General features: G+C 29.5%; 1 long non-coding RNA gene across 1 annotated transcript; it reads right to left on the minus strand.

Annotated features, from left to right (window-relative positions):
* Positions 1–3791: 3791 nt before the first annotated feature.
* On the minus strand, positions 3792–4970 carry LOC135126586 (uncharacterized). Its single transcript, XR_010280072.1, has 4 exons — positions 4886–4970; positions 4671–4838; positions 4059–4619; positions 3792–4007 (listed from the first exon to the last, which is right to left on the minus strand). It is a non-coding gene; the product is annotated as an uncharacterized LOC135126586 (long non-coding RNA).
* Positions 4971–18155: the final 13185 nt, after the last annotated feature.

The raw sequence follows: 18155 nt of genomic DNA on the forward strand, positions 1-18155 counted from the left end.
TTATATTTAGCCCTGCTGTTTTAATATATTTAATCTCCATTTCATAACAAGAAACATAAAACATGTTCAAAATGGTAAATTTACGTAGAGAAATATGGATTTTGCAATTAAGCTCCGCCTCCCGGTTCACAGCGAATGAAAAAAAGTCGTGAGAAATGAAATTGGGCGGGTGGGTTTTTCTTATATTTAGCCTTGTCTTTTTAATATATCTTATCTTCTTTTCATAACAATTAGAAACTTAAAACATGTTCAAAATGGTAAATTTTTGTATCAAAATATGAATTTTTCAATTAAGCTCTTCCTCCCGGCTCACGTCGAATGAAAAAAATCATCACAATTGAGATCGAGTGGGTGGGCGGGGCTTATATTTAGCTCTGCTTTTTTAATTTTAATCTCCATTTCATAACAAGAAACTTAAAACATGTTCATAATGGTAAATTTTGTAGAGAAATACGGATTATGCAATTAAGCTCCGCCTCCCGGTTCACAACGAATGAAAAAAAGTCGTGACAACTGAAATCGGGCGGGTGGGTGGGGCTTATATTTAGCCTTGTCTTTTTAATATATCTAATCTTCTTTTCATAACAATAAGAAACTTAAAACATGTTCAAAATGGTAAATTTTTGTAGAGAAATATGAATTTTGCAATTAAACTCCGCCCCTCCCTCTGACAACGAATGAAAAAAAATCATCATAACTGAGAACGGGCGGGAGGCCGGGGCTTATATTTAGTCTTGCTTTCTTAATATATCTAATCTCCATTTCATCACAAGAAAGTTAAAACATGTTCAAAGTGATACATTTTTGTAGAGAAATATGAATTTTGCAAATTAAGCACCTCCTCCCGGCCCACAACGAATGAAAAAAAATCATCACAACTGAGATCGGATGGGTGGGCGGGGCTTATATTTAGTCCTGCTGTTTTAATATATCTAATCTCCATTTCATAACAAGAAACTTAAAACATGTTCAAAATGGTAAATTTTTGTAGAGAAATATGAATTTTGCAATTAAGCTCTTCCTCCCGGCTCACGTCGAATGAAAAAAATCATCACAATTGAGATCGGGTGGGTGGGCGGGGCTTATATTTAGCTGTGCTTTTTTAATATATCCAATCTCCATTTCAGAACAAGAAACTTAAAACATGTTCAAAATGGTAAATTTTTGTAGAGAAATACGGAGTTTGCAATTAAGCTTCGCCTCCCCGTTCACAACGAATGAAAGAAAGTCGTGATAACTGAAATCGGGCGGGTGGGTGGGGCCTATTTTTAGCCTTGTCTTTTTAATATATCTAATCTTTTCATAACAATAAGAAATTTGAAACATGTTCAAAATGGTAAATTTATATAGAGAAGTATGGATGTTGCAATTAAACTCTGCCCCTCCCTCTGACAACGAATAAAAAAAATCATCATAACTGAGATCGGGCGGGTGGGCGGGGCTTGTATTTAGCTCTGCTGTTTTAATATATCTAATCTCCATTTCATAATAAGAAACTTAAAACATGTTCAAAGTGGTAAATTTTTATTGAGAAATATGGATTTTAAGTCCAATTTAGTTTGGATATGTAATTAAAACATATTAAATTTAAATAAATGAATAGATTAAAAAATGTTTCATTGTGCATATGTTTAAAAATCAATATCTCGATTATTTATGGAAATATTGGAATGCGGCTTTCACCACTGTTTTCAACTCACAAAACTCTAGTACCTGCAGGAGAAACTCTCTCTCTAGTTTTTTTTTGTCAGAAATGAGTAAAAAGAGCTTGTGTCGAAAAAAATGAAATATGGATTTTGCAATTAAGCTCCGCCCCTCCGCCTGAAGACGAATAAAAAAAATCATCACAACTGAAATCGGGCGAGTGGGCGGGGCGTATATTTAGCTTCGTTTTTTAAAAATATCTAATCTTTTTATGACAAGAAACTTAAAACATGTTCAAAATGGTAAATTTTTATAAAGTAATACAAATTTTGAAATTAAATTCCGCCTACCGGTTCACGACGAATGAAAAAAAGTCTAGGCAACTGAAATCGGGCGGACCCCGGGCGGGTGGGGCTTATATTTAGCCTTGTCTTTTTAATATATCTAATCATCTTTTCATAACACTGAGAAACTTAAAACATGTTCAAAATGGTAAATTTGTGTAGAGAAATATGGATTTTGCAATTAAACTCCGCCCCTCCCTCTGACAACGAATGAAAAAAATTCATCACAACTGAGATCGAGCAGGTGGGCGGGATTTATATTTAACCCTGTTTTTTAATATATCTAATCTCCATTTCATAACAAGAAACTTAAAAGATGTTCAAAATTGTAAATTTTTGTAAAGAAATATTACTTTTGCAATTAAGCTCTTTCTCCCGGCTCACGACGAATGAAAAAATCATCACAACTGAGATCGGGTGGGCGGGCGGGGCTTATATTTAGCCCTGCTGTTTTACTATATCTAATCTCCATTTCATAACAAGAAACTTAAAACATGTTTAAAATGGTAAATTTTTGTTGAGAAATATGAATTTTGCTATTAAACTCCTCCCCCCGACTCACGGCGAATGAAAAAATCATCACAATGGAGATCGGGTGGGTGGGTGGGCGGAGCTTATATTTAGCCCTGCGTTTTTAATATATTTATCTCCATTTCATTACCAGAAACTTAAACCATGTAACTTATGGCAAAGAAATATGGATTTTGCAATTAAACTCCGCCCCTCGCTCTGACAACGAATGAAAATTTCATCACACTTGAGATCGGGTGAGCGGGTGGGGCCTAACCTTTCACTTTTTTTAATACAGTTTTCTCTCAGCAATATAATACTTGAAACAGCAAATTGTAAACTTGAGGTTAGAATTACGTCCAATATGTTGTATTTTTACTGTTTTATTTCATTAGCAACACTGCGCCACTAATATAATCTGACTTCCTGATTGGTTCCTGGTCGTGGCCTATTAAAATCTGGCGAATTTCATTGTTGAATTTGATTCTTTTTAAAAAAAATCTGTTTGATATGTTTTTGTAAGCATATGTTACTCAGAACTGGTTTTATTAAATTTTGTGATTGTGGTTACTATCGATAACATTAAATCTTGTATAAGTGTGAATCTAAAATTGATGGGGAATGTTTTTGTGAACTAAATACAGTACAATTTCGATAGCTATAAGCAACAACAAAACAACAAAAAGAAACTTAAAACATATTTAGAATGGTAAATTTTGCTGACTGTCATAAATCTTTTTACTCCTCCTGAGAGTAGTACTCAGATATACGAAAATGTTTTGGATGATCTATAAGAATACCAAGTACATGATATAACACTGATAGTAGGTGACTTCAATATTCCAGAGTTTTATGCGTGTATTAGGAAAACCAAGAATTTTTCGTCAAGATGCCATGTACTCAATAATTTTATGAATTTCAGTCAATTGCAACAGCACAATTATGTCACAAATAATAACAATAGAATCCTGAATCTTGTAATGTCAACAAAAAAAATAATTCCTGATCAAGGTTTGATCGGGACTTGATCAAGGTTTGATCGGGACTTGAAACGGAAAGAGAGATTTTATGTCAATTTTGTGTTATTATTTAGATGTTCTACAAGTTGAATTTTGAACACTTATTCTCGGACATTCCTCTCACAGCGAAGGGTGTAGCAAAACCACGTTGTTATGATATCGAGCATATTTAATATGTTCATTATTTTTGTTTTATGCGTCTTGTTTATGTGATGGAGTATGCAATTCGCGATGAAATCTTAATGATCATCAATTATTTTAGATTTTTTTTTGTCTTTATTCATTGTATAACTTTGACTTTTATACACTTAAAACATTATTGGAAAAATACATTTCTGCTGTTTAAAGCTGTCTAGAAAAAAAATCGTTCTTTTCAGTGGAGTATCGACTTCTTGGTAAAAAATGTCTCAACGTCATTGGTTCTCGGTTCTTTGAGACTTAACTTGCCCCTTAATTCCGCCACTAGGAGTTCTTCTCCACAGCTCCGACCCTATAAACCCCCTAATGATAAAAAATAAACAAATCAGCCTGCCGAACTCACCGTAACAGGCCAAAGCCCCGGCCGTCCCTAATGGGAGCGTCCTCCCGATCAAAGTTTGATCCCGAGCAAAGACCGTCGATTTTTCTTTGCGAGTATTTTGTCCTTCGGAAGCTCGTGTCTGCGAATGTTCCAGCAATAATCGTAACCTCAAGCGAGCCACCCTCTCTCCTAATTCCCTTCCGTAATTCAATTTGCCTTTTGGTGATTCTCGCTGCGAATAAGTGTTCGTCTCGCATCCATGCAGAATCGATCGGGTTAAATCGGCGGGTTTATGGCTGTTTGGGAGAAAATTATTAAACGGAAATTTGGAGAGGTGGCGCTTTTTCGGCAGGAAATCGAAACGGGGATGAATCACGGCTTCCTTAATTTCGCTGCGGTTTTTATTGCAACGTTAATAGATACAGAAGGGGGTGGTTCACAAACAGGATCCATTTCTTGGAGGAGCTCACATAAATTTTGATGTGGTTTGGCAACTCCGCTCGGCTTGGATTGTTTTCTGAGTAAATAATCTTATCGGAATTGATGGCACAGGAAGCCACACAGGCAAACATAGAGGCAGAGCTATAAATTGCAAAAATAATAATACAAAAATGGGAGGAAGGAACTACGTACGCCGATTAGCTGTTTGATGTGGTCTTTAAGGGCTGTGCAGGAAGCGAAGAACGACACTAAGAAGATTACCACGCCGGATACAATCACTGGGATATCTAAGGATGTGGGATTTTTATTCTGGTTGAGAATTAGCAACACACCGCAGCCTATCACAAGCGTCGAAAGTACCTGGCAAGACTTTAATAAATCGGAAATGTTTTCGTTACAAGACTTACCAAGGTTGAAATGCATAAAACATACAAAAAACTGCGTGTTAACGCATTCATACTCATTATTTTACTGACAAGCTATACAGATTTCGTTAACTATATAAAGCAGATAAACTGATAAATCCTTATCGATCTTTCCGGTTTAACAGTTGAATCAATATGTACACTTTACAAATACTTCAAAATATGAACAAAGAGAAAGTCCAAATTTATAACAAACGAGGTGAAAATCTGCAGATGACACATTTTTGACATTTCATTTCATGGCCACCTAGAGTACAAACAACAACAACCCTCAAACACGATCGTCACCGTGATAGGACCGAAAAAATTCCGCAAGCTGAAGAACAAATTTTGGAAGGTGTTGAAAAAGAGCCCGACATCAGCACTCGCCGACTTGCAGCTGAAGTTCGAATTTCACAGTTTGTAGTGCATCGTACATTAAAATGACAAGGCATAGATTCATACCACGTCTAAAAAGTGCAAGCTTTGGATCCCTTGATTTCCACGTTGTGTAATTTAGTGTGTTTACATATACAAAATCAGGACGGTAGACAGACAGACAGACAGACAGACAGACAGAAACGGGAGACCTATTTTTTCGTACTCTAGAGGTCATGAAAGGTCGAGGAAATGTAAAAGTAGAGAGAGAAATAATGTCTTGATAGATTTTCATTCTCGTAGAAAAATAAGAATTTTACAATTAAGCTCTACCCGTCGGAGTACGACGAATAAAAAAATCATCCGAATTGAGACAGGGTGGGTGGGCGGGGCTTATATTTTACTTTTTTTTCTTAATATACATAGCCATCTTTTCAAAAGAAAAAATTTAAAACATGGTTAAAATGGTACACTTTTGTGAGGAAGTATGGATTTTGCAATTATGGGGCAAAATCGATATTTTTTTATACAAATTTTCCATTTTAAACATGTTTTAAGTTTCATGTTGTGAAAAAAGTCTACACATATTAAAACAAAAAGACAAAATATAAACCCGCCCACCCGCCCTGTCTCCATTGTGATGATTTTTTTTATTGGCCGTGAACCAAGGGGGCGGAGCTTAGCTGCAAAATACTTATTTCTTTACAAGAAATGAAAAACATTTTATTGAATAGTACGTGTGTGTTTTGTTCATTTTCCATTGGAATGTTTTTTCCTATGTTGTTTACTACTAAAATCGCATATTCCGAATAGATTCAAAGGTCCCTTGAGTTCTCGTTATAGAGAATATTATACATAGTATGCTTTCTCGATTTTTCAATTTTACAGTCTAGCAATTTTCGATTTTCGGTGTTTTAATTTTTCCGATTTTTCAATTTTTTGACTTTTCAATTAATCAAAATTTCAATTCCTTTTTCCAATTGATAAAATGAAAACTTTTCGATTTCTCAGTATTTCAATTTTTGGTTTTTCAACATTAAATTTTACAGTTTCTTAATTATCGGATATTTCAATTTTACAATTTTTAAATGTTTCGATTTCTCATTTATTCAATTTCTTAGTTTTCTATTTTAATTTTTTCTATTTTTCATTTGTTTGCTTTTCAGCTTTTCGAGTTTTTAATTTTTTTGGTTTTCAGTTTTTCAAAATTTCATTTTCAATAAATTTGTTCCTTTTGGTGAAAACTGAAAAATCATAAATCGAGAAAATGAAAACTTTCAAAATTTTTCAATTTTGGTTTTTTCAATATTAATTTTTTCAATTTCTCGATCATTCGATTCTTCAGTTTTACAGTTCAACAATTTTTCGATTTCTCAATTATTCAATTTCTCTGTTTTTCAATTTTATTTTTTTTTTATTGTCTGATTTTTCAATTTTGGTCATACATTTTTCAGTTTTCGATTATTCGATTTTTTAATTTTACATTCTTACAATTTTTCGATTTCTAGGTTCAATTTTTCTATTTTTCTATTTTAATTTTTTTAATTTTTACAGTTCAACAATTTTTCGATTTCTCAATTATATTCATTTTTTCTATTTTTCTAATTTCATTTTTTTTATTTTACTAGTTTTCATTTTTCAAGTTTGCAGTTTTTAAAATTTCAGCTTACAATGAATAAAAAAATCATCAGAATTGAGTTAGGGTGGGTGGGCGGGGCTTATATTTTGCTTTTTTTCTGAATATACATAGCCATCTTTCCACAACAAAAAATTTAAAACATGGTTAAAATGCTACATTTTTGCAAGGAAGTTAGCAATAATGGGGCGGAGCCTAATTGCAAAATTTATATTTCCTTATACATTCCATTTTAAACATGTTTTAAGTTTCATGTTGTGAAAAGAAGTTTACACATATTAAAACAAAAAGACAAAATATAAACCCGCCCACCCGCCCTGTCTCCATTGTGATGATTTTTTTTATTCGCCGTGAACCAAGTGGGCGGAGCTTAACTGCAAAATACTTATTTCTTTACAAGAAATTAAAAACATGTTTTTCAGTATCATGTTCAAAGAATACTATGTGTATTAAGAGAAAAAGGAAAAATATTATAACAAAAATAAGAGATTTTTTTTATTTAAAAATTGTTGGCTATTAGAATTTTTTTATTGAATAGTACGTGTGTGTTTTGTTCATTTTCCATTACTTTTTAGGTAATCAGCTCTATTCTAAAGCGTTGGAATGTTTTTTCCTGCGTTGTTTCCTACTAAAATCGCTTATTCCGAATAAATTCAAAGGTCCCTTGAGTTCTCGTTATAGAAGGGTTCAACTTCATGCATAGTATGCTTTGAACAACACGATACTGAATAACATGTTTTTAATTTCTCGTAGAGAAATAAGGACTTTGCAGTTAAGCTCCGCCCTCTTGGCCTACGACGAATAAAACAAACCATCGCAATTGAGACAGGACGGGTGGGCAGGGCTACATTTTGCCTTTTTTTTCTTAAAATATGTAGTCATCTTTTCACAACAAGAAACTTAACACAATGGTAAATTTGTATAGGGAAATATGGATTTTGTAATTACGCTCCGCCCCTCGGTCTGACAACGAATGAAAAAATGAGATTGAGACAAATGGGTTTTCTTTCTTAATTAATACATTTAGTTTCCTTTGTAAAACATAATTACTTAAGAACGTATTTTACATGGTAATTTCTCGTAAAAAAATAAGGATTTTATAATTAAAGCTGCGTTCCTCAGCTTACAATGAATAAAAAAAATCATCAGAGTTGAGTTAGGGTGGGTGGGCGGGGCTTATATTTTTCTTTTTTTCTTAATGTACATAGCCATCTTTCCACAACAAAAAATTTAAAACATGGTTAAAATGGTACATTTTTGCAAGGAAATTTGCAATTATGGGGCGGAGCCTAATTGCAAAATCGATATTTCTTATACATTCCATTTTAAACATGTTTTAAGTTTCATGTTGTGAAAAGAAGTTTACACATATCAAAACAAAAAGACAAAATATAAGCCCGCCCACCCGCCCTGTCTCCATTGTGATGAATTTTTTTAATCGCCGTGAACCAAGTGGGCGGAGCTTAACTGCAAAATACTTATTTCTTTACAAGAAATTAAAAACATGTTTTTCAGTAACATGTTCAGAGAATATAATGTATATTAAGAAGAAAAGGAAAAATATTAAAACAAAAATTAGAGATTTTTTTTATTTTAAAATTGTTGGCTATTGGTTATTTTTTTATTGAATAGTACGTGTGTGTTTTGTTCATTTTCCATTACTTTTTAGATAATTAGTTCTATTCTAAATCATTGGAATGTTTTTTCCAATGTTGTTTACTACCAAAATTTTTCAATTTTGGTTTTTTCAATATTAATTTTTTCAATTTCTCGATCATTCGATTCTTCAGTTTTACAGTTCAACAATTTTTAGGTTTCTCAATTATTCAATTTCTCTGTTTTTCTATTTTTTTTTTCTTAATTGTCTGATTTTTCAATTTTGGTTTTTCAGTCATAAATTTTTCAGTTCTCGATCATTCGATTTTTTAATTTTACATTCTTACAATTTTTCGATTTCTAGGTTCAATTTTTCTATTTTAATTTTTTTAATTTTTCGCTCTTGGATATTCAATTTTGCGATTTTTCAATTTTTGGTTTTTTGAGTTATTCAAAATTTCAGTTCCTTTTGTGGAGAATTAAAAAAATAAAAATTGACGAATTGAAAACTTCTCGATTTCTCAAATTTTCGATTTTTTAATTTTGGTTTTCCAGTATTAAATTTTCCAAAATTATAATTTCATAATTTTTCGATTTCTCAATTATGTTCAATTTTTTTGTTTTTCTATTTTAATCTTTTTAATTTTTCAATGGTTCTATCTTTCGTTTTTTTAATTTCACAGTCTTGCAATTTTTTTATTTCTCCACGATTCGATTTATCAATTTTTCCATTTTACATTTTTAAAAATGCTTCGATTTTTGATTTTTCAACTTTTCTATTTGTCAATTTTTCAACCTTTCGATTTTTTATTATTTGTTGTTTAAAGTTTTTATTTTCAATTTTCAGAAAAGGAATAAGTAATGTAAAATCGAGAAAATGAAAACTTCTCGATTTCACAATTTTTGGATTTTGAATTTCGGTTTTTCAGTATTAAATTTTTAGTTTCAGTTTTTCAGCTTTTCAATTTTCGACATTCAAATTTTTCAAAATTGCAGTTTGAATAAATTTGTTCTTTCGGTTAAAAATTGGAAAAAAGGAAACTTCGACTTCTCAAATTTTCGATTTTTGAATTTTGGTTTTCCAGTATTGAATTTTTCAATTTTATAATTCTTCCATTTCTCAATTCTGTTCAATGTTTCTGTTTTTTTATTTTAATTTTTTTAATTTTTCAATATTTGATTTTTCAATGTTTCTATCTTTCAATTTTTCAATTCTGCAATCTTGCAATTTTTTGATTTTCCATTATTCGATTTTTCAATTTTTGGACATTTTATTTTTCCGTTTTTCTATTTGTATTTTTTATAATGTCAGTTTGAATAAATTTGTTCCTTTTGCTGAAAATTGAAAAATTAAAAATCGGGAAAATCAAAACTTTTTATTTCACAATTTTCCGATTTTTGAATTTCGGTTATTCAATATTAAATTCTTCAATTTTCCAGTTTTCAATTTCAATTTTTCAATTTCACAATTTTACATTTCGAATTCTCAATTATATTCATTTTTTCTATTTTTCTATTTTCTTTGTTTTAATTTTACTAGTTATCAATTTTTCAAGTTTGCTGTTTTTAAAATTTCGGCTTACAATGAATAAAAAAAATCATCAGAATTGAGTTAGGGTGGGTGGGCGGGGCTTATATTTTGCTTTTTTTCTTAATATACAGTCTGGGACACGGAATTTCAAACGACCTGTCAATCATAATGACAATAAGGTATAAGACTACAATGTTTTTAAATGTCAGAAAGTTGGTTGTCGTTTGAAATTCCGTGTCCCTGACTGTACATAGCCATCTTTCCTCAACAAAAAATTTAAAACATGGTTAAAATGGTACATTTTTGCAAGGAAGTTTGCAATTATGGGGCGGAGCCTGATTGCAAAATCGATATTTCCTTATACATTACATTTTAAACATGTTTTAAGTTTCATGTTGTGAAAAGAAGTTTACACATATCAAAACAAAAAGACAAAATATAAGCCCGCCCACCCGCCCTGTCTCCATTGTGATGATTTTTTTTATTCGCCGTGAACCAAGTGGGCTGAGCTTAACTGCAAAATACTTATTTCTTTACAAGAAATTAAAAACATGTTTTTCAGTAACATGTTCAGAGAATATAATGTATATTAAGAAAAAAAGGAAAAATATTCAAACAAAGATAACATATTTTTTTTATTTTAAAATTGTTGGCTATTAGTCATTTTTTTATTAAATAGTACGTATGTGTTTTGTTCATTTTCTTTACTTTTTAGATAATCAGTTCTATTCTAAAGGGTTGGAATGTTTTTTCCTATGTTGTTTACTACTAAAATCGCTTATTCCGAATAAATTCAAAGATCCCTTGACTTCTCGTTATAGAGAGGTTCTACTTCATGCATAGTATGCTTTGAACAACACGATACTGAATAACATGTTTTTAATTTCTCTTAGGGTGGGTTTTTCCATCTCTAGTTAACTTACGGTTTAACCTAACTCACAGTTAACTAGGCCTGCAGTGTTTTTCCATTTTCGTTAACTAACGGTTTAAAGTTAACTTCTAATTTCATTTAACCAAAACTCAAAGTATCAGTTAACTAGTAGTTTCATATTTTGACGTTTGATTTGATAAAACTGTCATCAGTAAAATGATGGATTTCGTCGATATTAACGTTTATAGCGACGATGAGGAGGTGCCTGTACGAAAATAAAGAGTTTTAAGGGAACGTATAAACCATTTTGAAAAATGGGATAGAAAAGAATTCTTACAAAGATAAACGTTTGCAACTTTTTTTTTAAATTGGCGTATTTGCATTTTAAAATTTGGACCCCTTTAAAATGCCCCCCAACAGTGGAATTGAATTCATCTGCAATGGTACGCCAGGTATTTGCCTTCTGCTCCCATGTTACCTGGCCACTTTTTTTGCATTCAATTATATTTCTATTTTTATTAACCAATTGGGTCAAAATCCTTTCCCCTTCTTTCGTAAAGTTAGAACACCGCTTTGTTTTCTCTGTGTTACTCATTTTTGTACAAAATAATCACACCAGAAGAATTTGAATGACATTTATCACAATAAACAACAGATTTGTGAAACGTTGCCATAGATACCAAATATAAATCATAGTTAACTGTTAGTTTTCTAACCAAATTTACAAATTTGTTGGAAAAACGCATTCAAAATTAACTGCTAGTTAACTTGGAGTTAAAGTTAACTAAAAATTACGAAACCAGAGGTTAACTACATTTTGGAAAAACCCACCCTTAGAGAAATAAGGACTTTGCAGTTAAGCTCCGCCCTCTTGGCTCACGACGAATAAAACAAATCTTCGCAATTGTGCGCGGCTGGTGGGCGGGGCTACATTTTGCCTTTTTTTCTTAGTATGGGTAGTAATATTTTCACAACAAGAAACTTGAAACAAAAGTAAATTTGTATAGGGAAATATCTATTTTGCAATTACGCTCCGCCCCTCGGTCTGACAACGAATGAAAAAATGAGATTGAGACGGATGGGTTTTCTTTCTTAATTAATTTAGTTTCCTTTGTATAACACGATTGCTTAAGAACGTATTTTACATGGTAATTTCTCATGGAAAAATAAGGATTTTACAATTAAAGCGTTCCTCGGCTTACAATGAATAAAAAAATCATCAGAATTGAGATGGGGTGGGTGGGCGGGGCTTATATTTTGCTTTTTTTTCTTAATATACATAGCCATCTATCCACAACAAAAAATTTAAAACATGGTTAAAATGGTACATTTTTGCAAGGAAGTTTGCAGCCCACCTGCCCTGTCACAATTGTGATGATTTTTTTTATTCGCCGTGAATCAAGGAGGCGGAGTTTAAATGCAAAATACTTTTTTCCAAGAAATTAAAAACATGTTTTTGAGTATCGTGTTGTTCAAAAAATGCCATCTACATTAAAAAAAATGCATTATACAGTATGTCCCGAATTGAGTTCACAAGAGGAAAAAAACTGTATTTTCTATTTTACAAAAAAATGCCATAGGAATGACATTTTTTGCTTAATTCAAAATCGATGAATTCCAAAACTATAAAATTAAAAAACAGGAAATTAAAAAAACAGAAGTCGTAAAATCGAAAAGTTGCAAAACTGAAGCCTAAAAAAATCAGAAAATTTCCTGAAAAATGTAAAATTGAAAGTTCCGTTGAGAGACTAGGTGGCTCCAAAATTGTTATTTGGGTGGTATTGATTTTAATTTTTGCGGGAAGGATGCCGTTGTCAATTCTAAGTTTCTGTAATGAGTTAGATTTAAAATTTTATTGTTAACTGGAAAACTTTGCGAGTGGTATCTTCAGCCCTGCGTCCGGTTTCCGATCCGTGTTGGCCGTGTTTGTGAATCGGCGGCCGCTATTTTTAGCCCTCAAATTAAGCCATTAGTATAAAACCCCCGCCTCGTTGCGGCACTTTAAAATAGATTTAATTTCGATTTCGCATTGTCATGCAAAATAATTCCATCAGAGTACTGTGAAGCAGACATTCTGTCAAAGCACTTCATTAAATTTAGATCACATAAAAGAGATCCCGACTTTATGAGAACACACCTCCAACCCTTCGAATAAACATTTAGCATTCATATTATTATTTGTGGGATTTGTCCGTCCCTTTCATTTATAGATTATGGCCGACATTACGGTGCGCTGCTTGAGCTTTTATGATGTAAAAGACAAGAAGGCGCGTTTCCAAATGGAAATTTCGATGCATAAATTTTTATCAAAGCCAATAAGCCCATTATTTACCAAGTAATAAAAGGAAGATATTTCTTCAGGAATTCTCATTGTTTTCGTGCAGGTGGCTCTGGCTGCAAGCCGAGTTTTCGTCCCCATTTATTATGAGTAAAATTCAATATTGTAGCGGAATGCCGAGATGGTGGATGGCGACCCATACTGGAGATACGTGATACTCAAACTGATAGGACATCATAATTTTACGGTTCGAATTAAAATGTCGAAACGCTTTTGTCGGTTTAATTAAACTTGATATTAAACGGATGAATTAATTTTGCCGTGACTTTTATTGGCAGCTGTACAGGGCGTTTTTTACCGTTATTAACCGAAGTGCGGGATTTCATTAAATTTTTTACATGCGCTCCCGCTAGACGAAAGCCCACATTGCAAAAAATTCAATTATCGCGTCTACCAAAATCAATCGAATTCTTTGCCTACAATGGAAAAATAACGCCGTATCACACCCGCAATGTGAATAAGTTTATTCCTTTTGTTAAAAATTGAAAAATTAATAATCTAGAAAAGGAAAACTTCTCGATTTTTCAATTTTGGTTTTTCAATAATAAATTTTTCAATTTGTCGATCATTTTTTTTCCAGTTTTATAATATAACAACTTTTAGATTTCTCGAATTTTCAGTTTTTCAAGTTTTATATTTTATTTTTTTTTATTTTACGATTTTTGATTTCAGTTTTTCGACTTTTCAATTTTTAAACTTTTCAATTTTGGTTTTTCAATATTAAATTCTTCAATTTCTCGATCACCCGATTTTTCAATTTTACAATTTAACAGTTTTTCAGTTTTCAATTATTCAATTTTTCCATTTTAATTTTTTAATTTCTCAAATTTTGATTTCCCAGTTTTTCGACTTTCAATTTTCAAAATTGAAGTTTGAATAAATTTATTCCTTTTGATGAAAACTGAAAAATGAATAATCAAGAAAATCAAAATCAAAAAAGAAAAGAAACAAAATAAAGGAAAACTTTTCGATTTTACTTTTGAAATGTCTGGGTTTTTAATTTTTCAACTTTTTGATTTTTCGAAATTCCAGCTTGAATAAGTTTGTTATTTTTTGTTGAAAATTAGAAAATCAAATATCGACGAAATACAAACTATTTCGATTTTTCAATTTCTCGATCATTCGTTTTTTTATTTTACAATCTAGCAATTTTTTGATTTCTCAATTCAGTTTTCCTACATTATTTTTTTAATTTTTCGATTTTTTGTATTCAATTTTTCGATTTTTCAATTTTTTGAATTTCATTTGTTCAAAATTTCAGTTCCCTTTGTGGAAAATTAAAAATTAAAAACTGATAAAACTTCGATTTCTCAATTTTTCGATTTTTGGTTTTTCACCATAAAATTTTTCAGTTTCTTAATTATCCGATTTTTCAATTTTACGATTTTACAACGTAGCAATTTTTCGATTTCCCAGTTCAATTTCTCTATATTAATTTTTTTAATTTTTCGAATTTTGGTTTCTCAGTTTTTCAAAATGTCAGTTTGAATAAGTTTATTCCTTTTATTGAAAATTGAAAAATTAATAATCTAGGAAAGGAAAACTTTTCGATTTTTCAATTTTGGTTTTTCAATATTAAATTCTTCTATATCTCGATCATTCGATTTTTCAATCTTACAATTTAACAATTTTTCGAATTCTCAATTATTCAGATTTTCTATTTTTCAATTTTAATATTTTGAATTTTTCGATTTTTGGTTGCTCGGTTTTTCTAATTTTCAATTTTTCAGCTTTCAAATTTTTAGACTTTAAATTTTTTCGTGTGTGATTTTGATGAAAATTGAAAAATCAAAAATTGAGAAAATGAAAACTTTATCGATTTCTCAATTCTGGTTTTTAATAATATATTTTTCAATTTGTCGATTATTCGCTTTTCCAATTTTACTATTTAACAACTTTTACATTTCTCCATCTTTCAGTTTTTCAATTTTTTTATTTTACGACTTTTCAGTTTTAAAACTTCTCAATTTCTCTAATTTTTAGTTTGAATAAATTTCTTGTTCTTGTTGACAATTGGATAAATAAAATTCGAAATAATGAAAACTTTTTGATTTCCCAAATTTTCAATACTTCAGTTTTGGTTTTCTAATATTAAATTCTTCATTATCTCGGTCATCCGATTTTTCGGTTTTACAATCTAACAACTTTTCATTTTCTCAATTATTCAATTTCTCTATTTTAATTTTTCCTTTTTCGATTTTTGATTTCTTAATTTTTCAACTTTTCAATTTTTCAAGATTTCTGTTTGCATAAATTTCTTCTTTTTTGGTTGAACATTGAAAAATTTTGGTTTTTCAATATTAAATTCTTTAATTTCTCGATCATTTGATTTTTCGATTTTTCATTTATTCAATTTTTCAATATTTCGAATTTTCTATTTTGGTTTTTCAATATTAAATTTTTCCGTTTCTCGATGATTCGATTTTTTAATTTTACAATTCAACAACTTCTAGATTTCTCGATTATTCAGTTTTTCTATTTTTCTATTTTAATTTTTTTAATTTTTGGATTTTTACTTTTAGTTTTTTACCTTTCCAATTTTTCAGAATTTTAATTTTTTCCTTTTGTCGAAAATTAAAAAAATAATATTCAAAAAAAAGGAAACTTTTCGATTTTACTTTTTAAATGTTTCGATTTATAATTTTTCTATTTTTCTATTTGTCAATTTTTCAACCTTTCATTTTTACAATTTAACAAATTTTAGATTTCTCGATTATCAAATTTTTCGATTTTCCTATTTTCATTTTTTTAATTTTTCGATTTTTATTTACACAGTTTTTCGACTTTTCAATTTTTCAACGTTCTAATTTTTCAAAATTTTAGTTAGAATAAACTTCTTCCTTTTGTTGGAAATTAGATTTTTCAATTTTGGCTTTTCAATATTAAATTTTTCAATTTCTCGCTCATTCGAATTTTTAATTTTACAATCTAGCAATTTTTAGATTTCTCATTTCAATTTTCCTACATTATTTTTTTTAATTTTTCGTTTTTTTGTTTTTCAATTTTTTGACTTTTCATTCATTCAAAATTTCAGTTTCTTTTGTGTAAAATTAAAAAATTAAAATTTGATAAAATAAAAACTTCGATTTCTCAATTTTTCGTTCTTTGGTTTTTAACCATAAAATTTTTCACTTTCTTAATTATCCGATTTTCAATTTTACGATTTTACAATGTAGCAATTTTTCGATTTCCCAATTCAATTTTCCTATATTATTAAGTTTTTCAACTTTTCGGTTTTTCAAAATTTCAATTTGAATAAGTTTATTCCTTTTGTTCAAAATTGAAAAATTAATAATTTGGAAAATGAAAACTTTCCGATTTTTCAATTTTGGTTTTTCAATATTAAATTCTTCTATATCTCGATCATTCGATTTTTCAATTTTACAATTTAACAATTTTTCGAATTCTAAATGATTCAATTTTAATATTTTGAATTTTTCGATTTTTGATTCGTCGGTTTTTTACTTTCAATTTTTTCGTGTGTCGTTTTGATGAAAATTGAAAAATTAAAAATCGAGGAAATGAAAACTTTTTCTATTCTGGTTTTTCAAAAATAAATTTTTCAATTTGCCAATCATTCTCTTTTCCAGTTTTACAGTTTAACAAATTTTTAATTTCTCAATTATTCAATGTTTCTATTTTGATTTTTTCCTTTTTCTATTTTTGGTTTCTCAGTTTTTCAACTTTTCAATTTTTCAAAACTTTTCGATCTATCAAATTTTCAATTTTTTAATTTTTCAAAATTCCATCTTGAATAAATTTCTTAATTTTGTTGAAAAATTGTAAAATCAAAAATCGAGCAAATATTTCGACTTCTCAGTTTTTCGATATTTCAGTTTTGGTTTTCCAATATTGAATTTTTCAATTTCTCGATCATTCATTCGATTTTTTAGTTTTACACTTCAACAACTTTTAGATTTCTCGATTAATCAATTGTTCTATTTTTCTATTTTAATTTTTCGATTTTTACTTTTAGAGTTTTTTGACTTTTCAATTTTTCAACTTTCCAATTTTTGAAAATTTTAGTTTGAATAAATTTCTTCCTTTTGTTGAAAATTGAAAAATTAAAAATTAATGAAATGAGGACTTGGGTTTCCCAATTTTAAAATTTTTCTATTTTGATTTTTCAAAATTAAATTCTTCAATTTCTGGATTATTCGATTTTTCAAAATTCAGTTTGAATAAATTTGTTCTTTTTGTTGAAAATTGTGAATTATTAAAAATTCGAAAGATGAAAATTTTTCGATTTTTGAATTTTGATTTTTCAATATTAAATTGTTCAATTTGTCATTCATTCGATATCAAATTCACAAATTTTAAATGTTTTTTCGTTCTTTGTTTATTTGGTTTTTCGATTTTTCATTTTTTCCAGTTTTCAGTTTTTCAAAATTCCAGTTTGAAATCTTTTCGATTTTTCGGTATGACAATTTTTTAACTTTTTGATTTTTCAAAGCTACACATTGAATAAGTTTATTCCTTTTGTTGAATATTGAAAACTTAAAAACCAAAGAAACAAAAAATTAAAAATGGAGATTGAAAAATTAAAAACGCAGAAAACAAAAATTGAAAAATTGAAAAATCGAATTCTAATTGAAAAATTGCGAAATTGTAAAATTAAAAAATCAACAACTTGAGAAACTAAAACATCGAAACACTGAAAAAACGAAACGTTCAAAAATTCAAACATTGACTAATGGAAAATTTTCAAAAATTCAAAAATTTTAACATTGGTAAAACGAAAAATTGTAAAATGTACAACGTTGAAACATCAAAAAATTGAGGAATTAAAAATTGATATATCGAAAAATGGAAAAATTGCAAAAGTGTAAAACTAAATAATTGAATATTCTAAAAATTAATAATTGAAACATAAAAATTGAAAAATCGGAAAACTGTAAACAGAACTTTGAAGGTTATTATTCC

Source organism: Zophobas morio, unplaced genomic scaffold (genome assembly GCF_036711695.1).
Source record: "Zophobas morio isolate AGI-343-1 ecotype UQ-CSIRO unplaced genomic scaffold, CSIRO_AGI_Zmor_V1 ptg000011l, whole genome shotgun sequence".
Taxonomy (NCBI): Eukaryota; Metazoa; Arthropoda; class Insecta; order Coleoptera; family Tenebrionidae; genus Zophobas; species Zophobas morio.